The sequence below is a fragment of the Lycorma delicatula genome, chromosome 5 (genome assembly GCF_047948215.1).
Source record: "Lycorma delicatula isolate Av1 chromosome 5, ASM4794821v1, whole genome shotgun sequence".
NCBI lineage: Eukaryota > Metazoa > Arthropoda > Insecta > Hemiptera > Fulgoridae > Lycorma > Lycorma delicatula.
Window position 1 is genome coordinate 73117193 of NC_134459.1, and position 14149 is coordinate 73131341.

At 27.5% G+C, this 14149-nt stretch overlaps 1 long non-coding RNA gene across 1 annotated transcript in view; it reads right to left on the bottom strand.

Annotated features, from left to right (window-relative positions):
- Window positions 1-14149, bottom strand: part of LOC142324454 (uncharacterized) — a 281045-nt gene that overhangs the window by 247894 nt on the left and 19002 nt on the right. The window lies entirely within an intron of this gene.

Below are 14149 nucleotides of genomic sequence, written 5' to 3' on the forward strand. Positions count from 1 at the left end.
CGGAATAAAGAAAACTGGTAGAAAACCTTGGGTTTCAGACGATATATTGCAGCTGATGGATGAACGTAGAAAATATAAGAATGATAGTGATGAAGAAAGTAAAAGGAACTATCGGCAATTAAGAAATGCTATAAACAGGAAGTGCAAACTGGCGAAAGAAGAGTGGATTAAAGAAAAGTGTTCAGAAGTGGAAAGAGAAATGAACATTGGTAAAATAGACGGAGCATACAGGAAAGTTAAGGAAAATTTTGGGGTACATAAATTAAAATCTAATAATGTATTAAACAAAGATGGTACACCAATATATAAAACGAAAGTTAAAGTCGATAGATGGGTGTAATTTATTGAAGAGTTAAACGGAGGAAATGAATTAGAAAATGGTGTTATAGAGGAAGAAGAGGAAGTTGAGGAGGATGAAATGGGAGAAACAATACTGAGATCTGAATTTAAGAGAGCATTAAAAGATTTAAATAGCAGAAAGGCTCCTGGAATAGACGGAATACATGTAGAATTAATGCGCAGTGCAGGTGAGGAAGCGATTGCTAGATTATACAAACTGGTGTGTAATATTTATGAAAAAGGGGAATTTCCGTCAGACTTCAAAAAAAGTGTTATAGTAATGATACCAAAGAAAGCAGGGGCAGATAAATGTGAAGAATACAGAACAATTAGTTTAACTAGTCATGCATCAAAAACCTTAACTAGAATTCTATACAGAAGAATTGAGAGGAGAGTGGAGGAAGTGTTAGGAGAAGACCATTTTGGTTTCAGGAATAGTATAAGGACAAGGGAAGCAATTTTAGGCCTCAGATTAATAGTAGAAGGAAGATTAAAGAAAAACAAACCAACATACTTGGCGTTTATAGACCTAGAAAAGACATTCGATAACGTAGACTGGAATAAAATGTTCAGCATTTTAAAAAAATTAGGGTTCAAATACAGAGATAGAAGAACAATTGCTAACATGTACAGGAACCAAACAGCAACAGTAACAATTGAAGAACATAAGAAAGAAGCCGTAATAAGAAAGGGAGTCCGACAAGGATGTTCCCTATCTCCGTTACTTTTTAATCTTTACATGGAACTAGCAGTTAATGATGTTAAAGAACAATTTAGATTCGGAGTAACAGTACAAGGTGAAAAGATAAAGATGCTACGATTTGCTGATGATATAGTAATTCTAGCCGAGAGTAAAAAGGATTTAGAAGAAACAATGAACGGCATAGATGAAGTCCTACGCAAGAACTATCGCATGAAAATAAACAAGAACAAAATAAAAGTAATGAAATGTAGTAGAAATAACAAAGATAGACCACTGAATGTGAAAATAGGAGGAGAAAAGATTATGGAGGTAGAAGAATTATGTTATTTGTGAAATAGAATTACTAAAGATGGACGAAGCAGGAGCGACATAAAATGCCGAATACCACAAGCTAAACGAGCCTTCAGTAAGAAATGTAATTTGTTTACATCAAAAATTAATTTAAATGTCAGGAAAAGATTTTTGAAAGTGTATGTTTGGAGTGTCGCTTTATATGGAAGTGAAACTTGGACGATCGGAGTATCTGAGAAGAAAAGATTAGAAGCTTTTGAAATGTGGTGCTATAGGAGAATGTTAAAAATCGGATGGGTGGATAAAGTGACAAATGAAGAGGTATTGTGCCAAATAGATGAAGAAAGAAGCATTTGGAAAAATATAGTTAAAAGAAGAGACAGACTTATAGGCCACATACTAAGGCATCCTGGAATAGTCGCTTTAATATTGGAAGGACAGGTAGAAGGGAAAAATTGTGTAGGCAGGCCACGTTTGGAATATGTAAAACAAATTGTTAGGGATGTAGGATGTAGAGGGTCTACTGAAATGAAACGACTAGCACTAGATAGGGAATCTTGGAGAGCTGCATCAAATCAGTCAAACGACTGAAGACAAAATAATATATATACATATATTTTATTTTGTCTTCTATATATTGTCTTCTATATTTTGTCTTATATATATATATATATATATAACACATTAAAACTGAAACCGATAAAAAACTTTGAATGAGATCCATCCACTATGATTTAATTGCAGTTGGATTTGGGATTTTGGCGAAGTTGTTCTATTTATCAGATCAGAAATTTTATTTTCTGTTACACGCCCGCGCACTAACACACGGGTGTTTCACGAAGAAATGAAAGAAATGTACAGGAAATGTTCTACTGGTGAAAATAATGAAAAAAAAAAATTAAATTAATATGGGTCTGGAAACGCTTTGTTTTCGAGTTATAGCTAGCAAAAGATTTCGCCCAGATTTCAACTCTTCTAGTAATCTCTTTATCGCATACTCTCAGTTTTGACATACAATTTTGTCAAAAAGTGAAAAATAAACTTTCACATTGTTTTTAATATTATCAGTCCACTAAAATACATATCGTAAAATTCTAGTTTTATTTTTAACACTTTTTTATATAAATGTAATTTTATTAGTACGTATATTTAGAAATTAGTTTATTCCTTTATTTGTATTTAAGGTTCTTCAAAAAAAAAGAAACGTATATTTTAATAACTCAAAACGTTTCAAATCCAAAATAAATACAAGTTAACTACAATGTATAAATATAAGTATAGAATTATATTTTGATATTAAATAAACAGCCTGCAGCTCTAAAATAACAAGCAGTATTGAGATAAGCCCCTTTGCTAAGCGGATTCATTGTAATATATGTGACTTTATTTTATCATTTTATTTATCGCATCTGAAAGGGCAAATTCGATATTTACATGTATACTCATGTTTGAAAATTGCTATTTTTTACTAAGTTACCTTAATTTGATTATAAATATTGTATTTCATATTTTTATTATTTTTATCATCAGTTATTTTTTGTTTATAGGTTTATTAAAATTAAAAGTTCGTAAAATATATATTTTTTATATAAAAATAGAATATCCATTTACCAACAACTGTGAGTATTAATTATCCAAGCGCTTTCGGATTATTACTCCATCATCAGGGATTATTGATTTATTATGAATTATATAGATGTGCATATAAATTTTTATAAATAGGAATTAAAATGAAAATAACATATAAAATTATTATGTCCATAACATTTAGTTTATTTAAAATACAGGAAAAGATATTATCATTAATTAATAAAAAATTATGAAAACTACTCGATTTCATAATAAAGCTTACTTTTAAATACAATCATAATCCTATTACAATCATATCTTTTACATCTAAATTTACATATTTATTTTTGATTTAATTTTTTATTTTAATTCTCTTTATTAAATAAAAATCATATTTCTGAAAATTATTCTTTTAAAATAGGTTCAAATCAAAAGACGCCTACTATTATGACTTCAAAATCCGACGACATAAACATTTGAGAATTATCTCACGAGTAACTCTATTATAAAATAACATTATTATCTTTTCACTACCTCTCTATATTATATCATCTCTTCTATACCATTATAATCTTTTAAATTATATCACTAACACTCACAAATTTCAATATTTTGAAGAAAAAAAAATTGTTATTTTCATGAAGCGCCACAAAAATTCTACAACGCTGGTGAAATACACGATTCAAAAAATTAATGAATATTATTATGTATATCTAAATAGAATCCTGAACCACATAGGGTTCGTAACCCGCCTTGTGACTATACCGGTTGCCACACCACCCCTTCGGTTCCTAGCCGTGATCGGTTTTACCGGAGGTCGTCTTTTAGACCCGCTAAACTTGATAACAAAACACAAACATCAGTTTCCTTTCTTCTTTTAGGATCCCACCGATGCAACAACGTATAAAAAAAAATAATAACCGTCCAAATAATAACGTATAAAAAAATGGATAAAATGTAAAACTCTAGTTTAGGAAATCGGTTAACAAAAATTCAGAAGTTTTAGATGTAATAATATTTTTCGACAAAAAGTGAAAGCAACTTAATGAGAAAATAATTACTTAAATTATTTAACAAGTTTAATTAATCACCTTAATTTCAGGAGTTCAATATTCATTAAAGCTTTTATAAGCCATGAAACCGGTTTGACCTGATAATTTATTAATTAATTAATAAACAGTTGAAAAACTAAAGAAGAAATCGGATAAAAAAAAATACTTTTTTGGTTTGCAATAATTCATTAGATATATCACGCCAGGATAGAAAGGTATGCAACTTCACGGATAATAAAAAAGGGATGGATAGACTTTTTATTCATCTTCTCTCAAATTAAGGGACAAATCTTGAACGTCACACCGCAATACTTGCCATAAAATGAACAATACTAATACCGCATTCTAATGAGATATAATTTAAAAATGGTATGCATATTGGACAGGGAATAGATATCGTAAATCCACGCCAGTTATAATCGAAATATTTAGATTTTGTACGTAAAATAATAGGGAAAGTTCTATAATACAAAAAAAATGTAATTTACTATATTGGAGTTATTAATATTAAAAAAAAAGACACCGTAAAGTAAAAAAATGAAGATTAACAGACATCATTAATTCATAACGCAAAATAAAAATTTCAGTTACTAATATAAATAACAAAAAAAGGAAAAGATACTAATAAATAATACTTCCCTTTATAAATAAAAATAATCTAGATACACAAAGATAATACTAATATGACAAACGATGCAATAAGCAGTTTATCAATTTTCACTTTTCTGTTGTACTCAAGCGTCTGGCAAATCTCCATGTTTTTTTTATTACTGATTTCAGAATAATCTTACAATGAATTTTCTGCATTGGAATTTAAAATAGAAAGTATTTTATTATTTTTTTTTATAAAAAAAATATATAAATAAATGTATGTAGGACGAAAGTATCGTTAAAATAATGGAATACTTTGTATTTAATAATTTATGTTTCCTTTTGTTACAATTTTGAACGTAAATAATCGTATGGCAATAAAAAATAATGTACAATTCTTTTATAGTTATTTGTAGAATACGACAGTAGGTTATTTAAAAATATAGACTACCCAAAATAAATTTAACCGTGTGATATTTTTATTCAATAAGTGTATGAATGTTCAGTTATGTATATTTTGCCTAAAATAACGAAATATTGTATTTTCAAGACTATAGAAAGACTAAGCATTAAATAATCTAAAGTAAATTTATTTATTTGAAAATCTGATTAGTAAAATGATTAAAAATAAATTATCAGTGGTTAAAATTACATAAAAAGTTACGAGTAATTACAACGACGATAATAGACGACAACGGGCAGCGTACGCTCAGAGGTTGTATTAGCAGTAGAACAGTTTGAAGTATTCAGAAATTGGAAATTTACCGTAAAAATTATATTCCTGATTTCGAATTTATCGTAATTCGTATTGAGTAGAAGCTGTCCCACTTCTTAATAGAGTATGTTTATCTAAATAATTTCATCTATGAATCACCAGGCCAAGATGTGTTATTAATTGAAACTTAACAACAAAATGGATATCAGAAAACGGTGTCAAGAACCTGTAGGTTAAAATGTATTAAAATGTGTGACGGATCCTCGAGCTGCTTACTTTCTTTACGGAAATGCAAGCACTCACTTTTTGCGTCTATCCGATATTATTTTTAATAAGGCGTAAGTTCATTAATAATTTTAGTGTATAAATAAACCCACAATAAATAACGAACAAGTTTATGAATAGTTGTACAAAAAAATTTGATGTGGACACCACACATGACATCCTTGAACGCCTGTAAAAATTACATATACACATTTTTCACCAAATCTGATGTGGACATATGACTTCCTTATACGCCTATTAAATTTCATATACACATCATTAAAAGTACATCAAATTCTATTTCACTAATAACGTTTTGATTTTTTCAATTTTTTTTTTTTTTTATTGGCTATTGAATTATTTATTATAAAAATTTCTTTATAATCAGAGGTTAATAATTATTAATAAATCAATATATTTAAATTTAAAAAAAAGTTGTAAATGAAGTCGGATTCGAACCGATGTGCCTTCTTCCCCTTGTAAGATCCAAATATTTTATTAATTAAAGTTTTATTTGATTATAACTCTGGAAACAATGAAAGTAAGTATCACTTATGATATATCATTGAAAAGCTCTAATGAGGGCTTATTACTGCAGTTAAAAAAAAAGTTCAAATCCAATCATTTTGGATTTTGAGCTTTTGTGGACACTTTTGGTCCAATCGATTGATCAGAGAGGTGCATAACTAGATGTTATAACAATCCTAAATCGTTTTTGAGTAATGCGAGATACATACGTACGTAAGCACATAAGTCACGCCGAAACTAGTCAAAATGGATTCAGGGAGGTCAAAAAGGATATTTCTATTGAAATCTGAAAACCGAAATTTTTCCCGATCGCAATACTTCCTTTACTTCGTACAAGGAAGTAAAACAGAGTGTAAAAATAAAGTGAAGAATAACTCGGAAAATCTTCGGAATTTCGTTAATTATTTCAACACGCAATAAAATGTATGGAAAAAACAAGAACTGATTACTTATGAATTTTTGGGATGGGATTTTCTACATAAGAAATGATCATGAGGATTTTTATGAATACTACATGAAATTTAAAACATTTTTCAAATCCGCATGTACCTTTCACGTTAAAGGTGAAATCTTTTTCACTCAAGAATTACCAATAACATTTCTTTTTATCAAATTTTCATTACAATACAGTTTTCACAGTAATTAATTTATTAAATAACTTCACTTTATTTTAATTAATTTATTTAGATAGTAATGTTCATTATATGAGATGATTACTTGCATTACAGATAATTTTCATATGGTATTTTACTGAGTAACAAGGCTCAATTTTCAATAACATTTAGCTTTTTATGAAAATTGATTCTCTAGCAGGTAAAAAATGCCATGCCTGACCAGAAATTGAATCCAGTACCTTCCAGAGCAAAGGCAGAGATTTCGCCACTCTACTTTGGAAGTTAGCATAATATTGGTATCGTACCCTACAATAACATGTTTTTGATACCCACTATCCAAAATAAAGAGGATACAAAAATTGGAATTATATAAAACAAAATGTATACAAAAATCACATAACTATGTAGCTGATAACTAGTTGACAACAATACCAAAGTGAACTTGGCATTTGATAGAACCTGAATGACGGTGTAGAATTTTTTATCAGGTGTACCGGTTCTGGCTTTAGCTAAACAGGAGGTTGGTATGCTTCCCACTTTCGATTAACTGGTTTGTCTATAACTGAATATTTCACTTTTTTTTTTATATGATTTGTTATCTCAAATTTTAAGAAATTTCTATTTGCTTATAAAAAAAAAAATACTAAAAATCACTCAATGAAATTCGAAAAATTATTTTTTTTTTTATATATTGCATTATAGGTTTATTGGTAGTAGTTAATGAATGAAAAATTCACATTCATAGGAAAACTGAAAAATCAATACAATTTTTCATAGCTTGTAAATTGGTTCAGTAGAACATTACTTGTACAGTGTGAACATTTGTACACTTCTATAAAATTGCGCTTTTTTTTTTTAATTTACTTTTCTTTATTTATTATTTGACAGGTGTATTTTTGTAATAGTTTTTGGTGATCTCTTTTAGTTTTAGGTCATGGATATCGATGTTCTTTGGTGGTTGGGTTTCAATTAATCACACATCTCAGAAATGGTCGAACTGAGACTGTAAAAGATTACACATGATTTACACTCATACATATCATCCTTTGAAATAATACCTGAACGGTAATTCCTGGAGGCTAAACAGGAAAAAAAAAGAGAAGATATTTTATTCACCTTAATTTTTTTAAGAATCATGTTATTTCTCTGTACTATTACATTATACTTTAAATGCTATTAATATAAACTACCTAGTAGAAAATATTGAGACAAGACATATCTTAGTGTAATTTAATAATGAAAGTACTTTTGTGGGATCACGCATCCTCAGTTATGATTGAATTCATTTAATTAAACTGAATATAAAAATATTAAAAATTAGAATACTAAAAAAAAACATACACTTAGTATTTTGTATGGTTTATTTTAGTATTTTAATTTTCAACATTTTAGAAATCTTTATATGCAGTTTAATTAATTAAATGAATTCAATAATGAATAAGGACACAGGATTCCACAAAAGTACTTTCATTTTAAAATTAAGTTAAGTTATGTCACATCTCCGTATTCTGTACTAGATGGTTTATATTAATAGAATTTTAAAAAAAATATTTAAATATCTTCAAGTATGGATTTCCAGTAATATATACTGTATCTTATGATCACATATACAAAATAAAACTTCATTGTGATATATACACAACAAAAAAAAGTCACCTATGTACAATACAAGGAACATTGTCTACATTTATTCTAAAAAAAGTTTTAGAAATAAATTTTGTTATTTTAATTTCCCATAAACATTACAGTTGTAGGTGATCTAACATGAGGAAACTACAGAACTGCACAACCTTTCTCAGGAATAAAGTACATCACATTCCAAACTTATTAAGATCCACTATTTTAATAAACAAAACAATTTAATTATATCTTTAGATTTATTGCAATAGAAAACAACTGTTAGTATCACCTTCATTAATTTAGAAGATAGTACATAAAACTTGTACGCTCCAGATTGTTAGGCTCTATTATCCCATTTATCGTAGAAGAATAAAAAATTAGTCTAAAACAGAATTAATAACTTGATTTATAATAACACTAGTCGAATGCTAGATAAATGATAAATTAAAGCACATAAAAAAAAAACACCTTTCACACAAGAAAAGTTAAAGATAATTGTACAGAAGGTATGATAATATCTGCAGCATAAGACAAGACAGATGATAAAATATTAGAAAATAAATTCACGTAGGAGAAATGAGAATAGTAAAATTCATTTCCAAATGCATACAATCAGATAAGATTTATTATTTAAAAAATGTATTATTTATTTAACAGATTTTTGTTATTGAAAAAAAAGTCATGTTCCTTCAGCTATAATACACTTATATTATTTTGGTAAGAAAAAAATACAGATTAAATTACCACAAACAAAAAATGTCAATCCTTGCTGAAAATAAAACTGATGACCAGCTGTTTAAGAAGCTTGCATCCTACTAACCACTAAACCAACTTTTGTTGTTGACTAAGATAAATTAAGATTTCATCATTAATTCTACAATAATTTTAAGCAGTTTTCCAAGTAAATGATGGCTTGTAGATGATCAGCTGTAATAGGTTTAATTAATGGCAAATTCATTTTTATACAATTAATTACCCTAATCGTAAACTATATGTAAAAGCTTGTCTAAGCTTGTAGTAAATGAAATCATCTTATCTCTTAAGTCTAAAACTAATGAGGAATTTGGATCCTGGGTAAAATTGTACAAAACTATTGGTTCCGTAACATTTGAAACATCTTGGGAAGAAACAGTATCCACTGATGGAAGTACATGAAGAAAAATTTAAAAACTACATTTTACCGTTCTTGTAGATAACCAGTGTAAATTAAGTAAGTGATCAGGATTTATTAAAAGAAAATAACAGTAGCTTTAATGCCACTTGCACTGAAGAAATAGGATATTTAATTATTATTACTAAAGTCAAAAATAATAAGTTAGTAAGTAAGTCTTTAAATTATAAATAGTATTGACTATTATAGTCGACAGCCAATAGTAAATCCATCGATCACATTATGAAGCATCCAGTATTCTTCAACATTATGATCTGTAGGAATTAAATTCAATTAAATCAATTAAAACTATATCAATTTAAACTAATATTTTTTCGAAGCATTTATAAAATGCTGAATAGCACAGGTGAAACAAGCCTTCAGTCAGAAATATAATTTATTTAGATCAAAAATTAATTTAAATGTCAGGAAAACATTTTTGAAAGTATATGTTTAGAATGTAGCTTTATATGGAAGTGAAACTTGGACGATTGGAATATCTGAGACGAAAAGATTAGAAGCTTTTGAAATGTGATGCTATAGGAGAATGTTAAAAATCAGATGGGTGGATAAAGTGACAAATGAAGAGATGTTACGGTAAACTGATGAAGAAAGAAGCATTTGAAAAAATGTATTTAAAAGAAGAGACAGACTTATGTCCACATATTTAGGCATCCTGGAATAAATGCTTTAATATTGGAGGGACAGGTAGAAGGGAAAAATTGTGCAGGCAGGCAACGTTTGGAATATGTAAAACAAATTGTTAGGGATGTAGGGTGTAGGTGGTTATAACAAACCCACCGTGTTTGTCTAGTTGTTAACGGGTCTTCCCAAATCAGCTGATTTGGAAGTCGAGAGTTACAGCGTTCAAGTCCTAGTAAAGCCAGATATTTTTACACGGATTTGAATACTAGATCGTGGATACCGGTGTTCTTTGGTGGTTGGGTTTCAATTAACCACACATCTCAGGAATGGTCGAACTGAGAATGTAAAAGACTACACTTCATTTAAACTCATATATATCATCCTCATTCATCCTCTGAAGAATTATCTAAACGGTAGTTACCGGATGCTAAACAGGAAAAAGAAAGAAAAGGTGGTTATACCAAAAAAAAATGACTAGCAATAGATAGGGAATCTTGGAAAGCTGCATCAAACCAGTCAAATTACTGAAGACAAAAAAAAATTGTTTCCCAACTTTTAACTCTTTATTCTTCAGGATACTACTCCCTAGGATAATTCAATGATGTAGACACATCAGGTTGTGTATGTACCATCAGATAAAGGTGGTATTTACAATTTTATCTAGAATTCAACCTAAAACCTAACTTAAACAATTACACTCACCATCTTTATTAGTAATTAGGCATGCGTTTGTAAAGCATTAATAATCAATATTAAATATTGAATCAGTAGGATGTTGTCACGACCATTATGGTAATACTTGAAAATCTCTGCTTGTCCATAGGTCTGAAGATCTGTCTGATTAATTTGTCAGTTTAATTGAAAATATTTTCCAATTTGTCATAATTAAAAATTTATCATGAATATAAAAAAAAAAATATTTGTATATTAGTTTATTGTTTATGTTTGTTTATTTGTATATTTATTTTTCATGAATATAAATATGTTTTATGTATAAAGAAAAAAAATCTAATATGGACACAACATGACTTCCTTGTACACCTGTTAAATTACATACAAACATTTTTTTTAAATGAAAAGTACATAAAATATTATTTCATCAATCACATCTGATATTTTTTCATATATTTTCTAATATTATTATTGAATTATTATTTATTGTAATTTTTTTTTTTACAGAGATTAATAATTATTAACAAATCAATGTAATTAAATTAAAAAAAAGAAAGTCAAAAAAAGAAAGGAGATGATTCTGATTCGAATAGATTTGCCTTCCCCTTTTAAGATCCAAATATTTCATTTGGCTATAACTCTGGAACCAATCAAAACAAGTATCACTTATGATATATTGTTGAAAAGCTCTCAATGAGGGCTTATTTCTGCAGTTAATAAAAAGTCCAAAATCCAAACTTTTTAGCTTTGGGCTTTTATGGACACTTTTGGTCCAGTTGATTACAATCAAAAGGGGAGATGCACAACTAGATGTATCAACAGTCCTAAATCCAAAATTTCAACATCCTACAACTAATTATTTCTTAGTTATGCAAGATATATATGTACGTACAAATATCACACTGAAACTAGCCAAAATGGATTCAGGAATGGTCAAAACGGTATTTCCATTGAAATCTGAAACTCTAATTTTTTTGCAATTGCAATACTTTCTTTACTTTGTACATGGAATTAAACATTGTTTAATTGTCAAAACAATCATGTTAAAAAACATATATGTATTATTTAAAATTTTATTTTTATAACTTTCAGAAAAATAAAAAACTGATTCAAACCCAGTTAACAAAACCAGTTATCAATGAAAAGTGTAATAAGACTTTCCTGAACAAATATTCTTATTTTTATTATTACTGTCCTCTCAATTTTAATTAATTTCTTTCATACTTATTAACTCTAACTCTAATTATACTATATATGCTAAGTTAATATAATTTATTTATTTCATGTTTTGAAACTTTATGGCATATATTTTTTCTGATTACTTAAAAGTTAGTTTTACTGTCATTTTGTGGTCATAATGGATTTACAAAACTGATATTTATATATTTCATACGTTTTAGTAAACATTATATTTGGAACCCATTTGATAGTTTACAACGTCATTGCGTAATTATTATAAATATTTTAATTTTGGCAGCAATCTTGAGGTCAACCTAAGAGCCAATTGCAACATTTATGTATTTGTGTAATCCTCTAACAATACTTAATCCGAATCCGAAATTAGAAAAAAATTTGAGACAAAACGTGTTCACATACATATTGAAAATTCAATAACCAACTGTTCATTGGTTGAAAATGATATATCCAATCTACGCAATGACAAACAAGAATCTATAAACAGAAGTAGTGGCTGATAAAAATATGATTGTTTATACTGTGTGCATATATATATCAAAGACTAAAATATAAAAACAGTTTATCACCAAGAGTACAAAATTTAATAATGCTTCTTACCTTATGCTTATTGTTTGTTAATATAATTTTTGAGGTTTTCCCTCATCATCAGTTAAACTTTCCTTTTTTTTCTCAAATCACACATTAAATACAAACATTAAAATTAGAACATATAAAAATATTTAGTTAAAATATTAAAAGTATAAAATTAAATAATTAAATTTTTTTTATTAAGTGGCTAGCCACACATACTTTACACTTAACTTTACCTTAAATATTTTGACTACATGTTTTTACATGCTGTAATATATTATATATTTGAATTTAATGTGTGATTTGAGAAATAAAAGAAAAGTTTATCTGATGATTAGGGAAAACCTTGAATAAGCATAAGGTAAGAAGCATTATTAAATTCTGTACTCTTGGTGGTAAACAGTTTTTATAGTTTTGTCTTTGAGATATTAGTACAGACACTAATATTTGGGATTATGTTTAATGGGATTAATGTTTGGGGTTATGGACATATACAATAACAAAAGAATTGTTTTTGCTATGTTAATATATATATATATATATATATATATATATATATATAAATATATATATAAGTACATCTTTAATTAGGCAAAGGTATATCTCAATGATTAAAATTTAATTGACCTAACTATAATAATCTCAAATTTTATTAAAGACTACCTAAAAGTCAGAAGAGAGTAACACTCTTATTATTATATCAACTTGATTTGATAGTAATTTAATTATTAAGATTAATGAACAAGTAAACTACTTAAGTAAATGAAATTATAACATGCAAGTTACAAACATATAAACCCCTTTAAATTTGTTATCACACTTCATTATAACATTACGGTTAATAGACAATGTAAAACTAGTTTACTTTAGACTGTAATGATTACAGTATCAATTATAACTCCTGCGTAGCTAACCTGTATTGAAAATGCATTGTGTCAAAGACATACCATATACTAACATATTATAAACATTGAGAGTAAATCTTGTTATAGTAAAACCTAACATTTTAAACATATATTTTTTCATTTCATTAAAGTTTTTTTTTTCTCTTTTACTTGCTAAATTATTCAGTGTTGTTATTGTTATGAATAATTTTTATTTACATCAAATTTACTTCTAGTAAAACAATTTTTTTAATTAATATCAATTAAAAATTAGTATTAAACAACTTTCTTTGGTAAATTAACTGTTAAGTGTTTTACTTAATTCTTTTTATATAAAAAAATAATAAGAAAAATGTAAAGAAAGATCTTGTTTCAGAGCAATGAAATTCGTATTAAAATGTCTAAAAACATGTTTTATGTAAAAGTAACATCGCATATATAGTTATTTAACTGAATATAGTTTGATACAGCTAATGCTTTCACCCACTGCTACACAAGGCTTCAGAAGTGTCTAAAAAAAGTAAAGGGTTTCAGCCTAAGATTTTGTCTACTAATGCAACCACCACACTGTTGCATTATGGACACTAATAAGTGTCCATAATGCAACAGATATAATCCTGAAATATTTATATTTCAATCAACCATGTTTACAGCCAGTACAAAAATATAAAAACATATTATGGATTATACTTTTGTATACACAAACTGTATGTTGAATTTTATTCTAAGTGTGAATATTTCCACA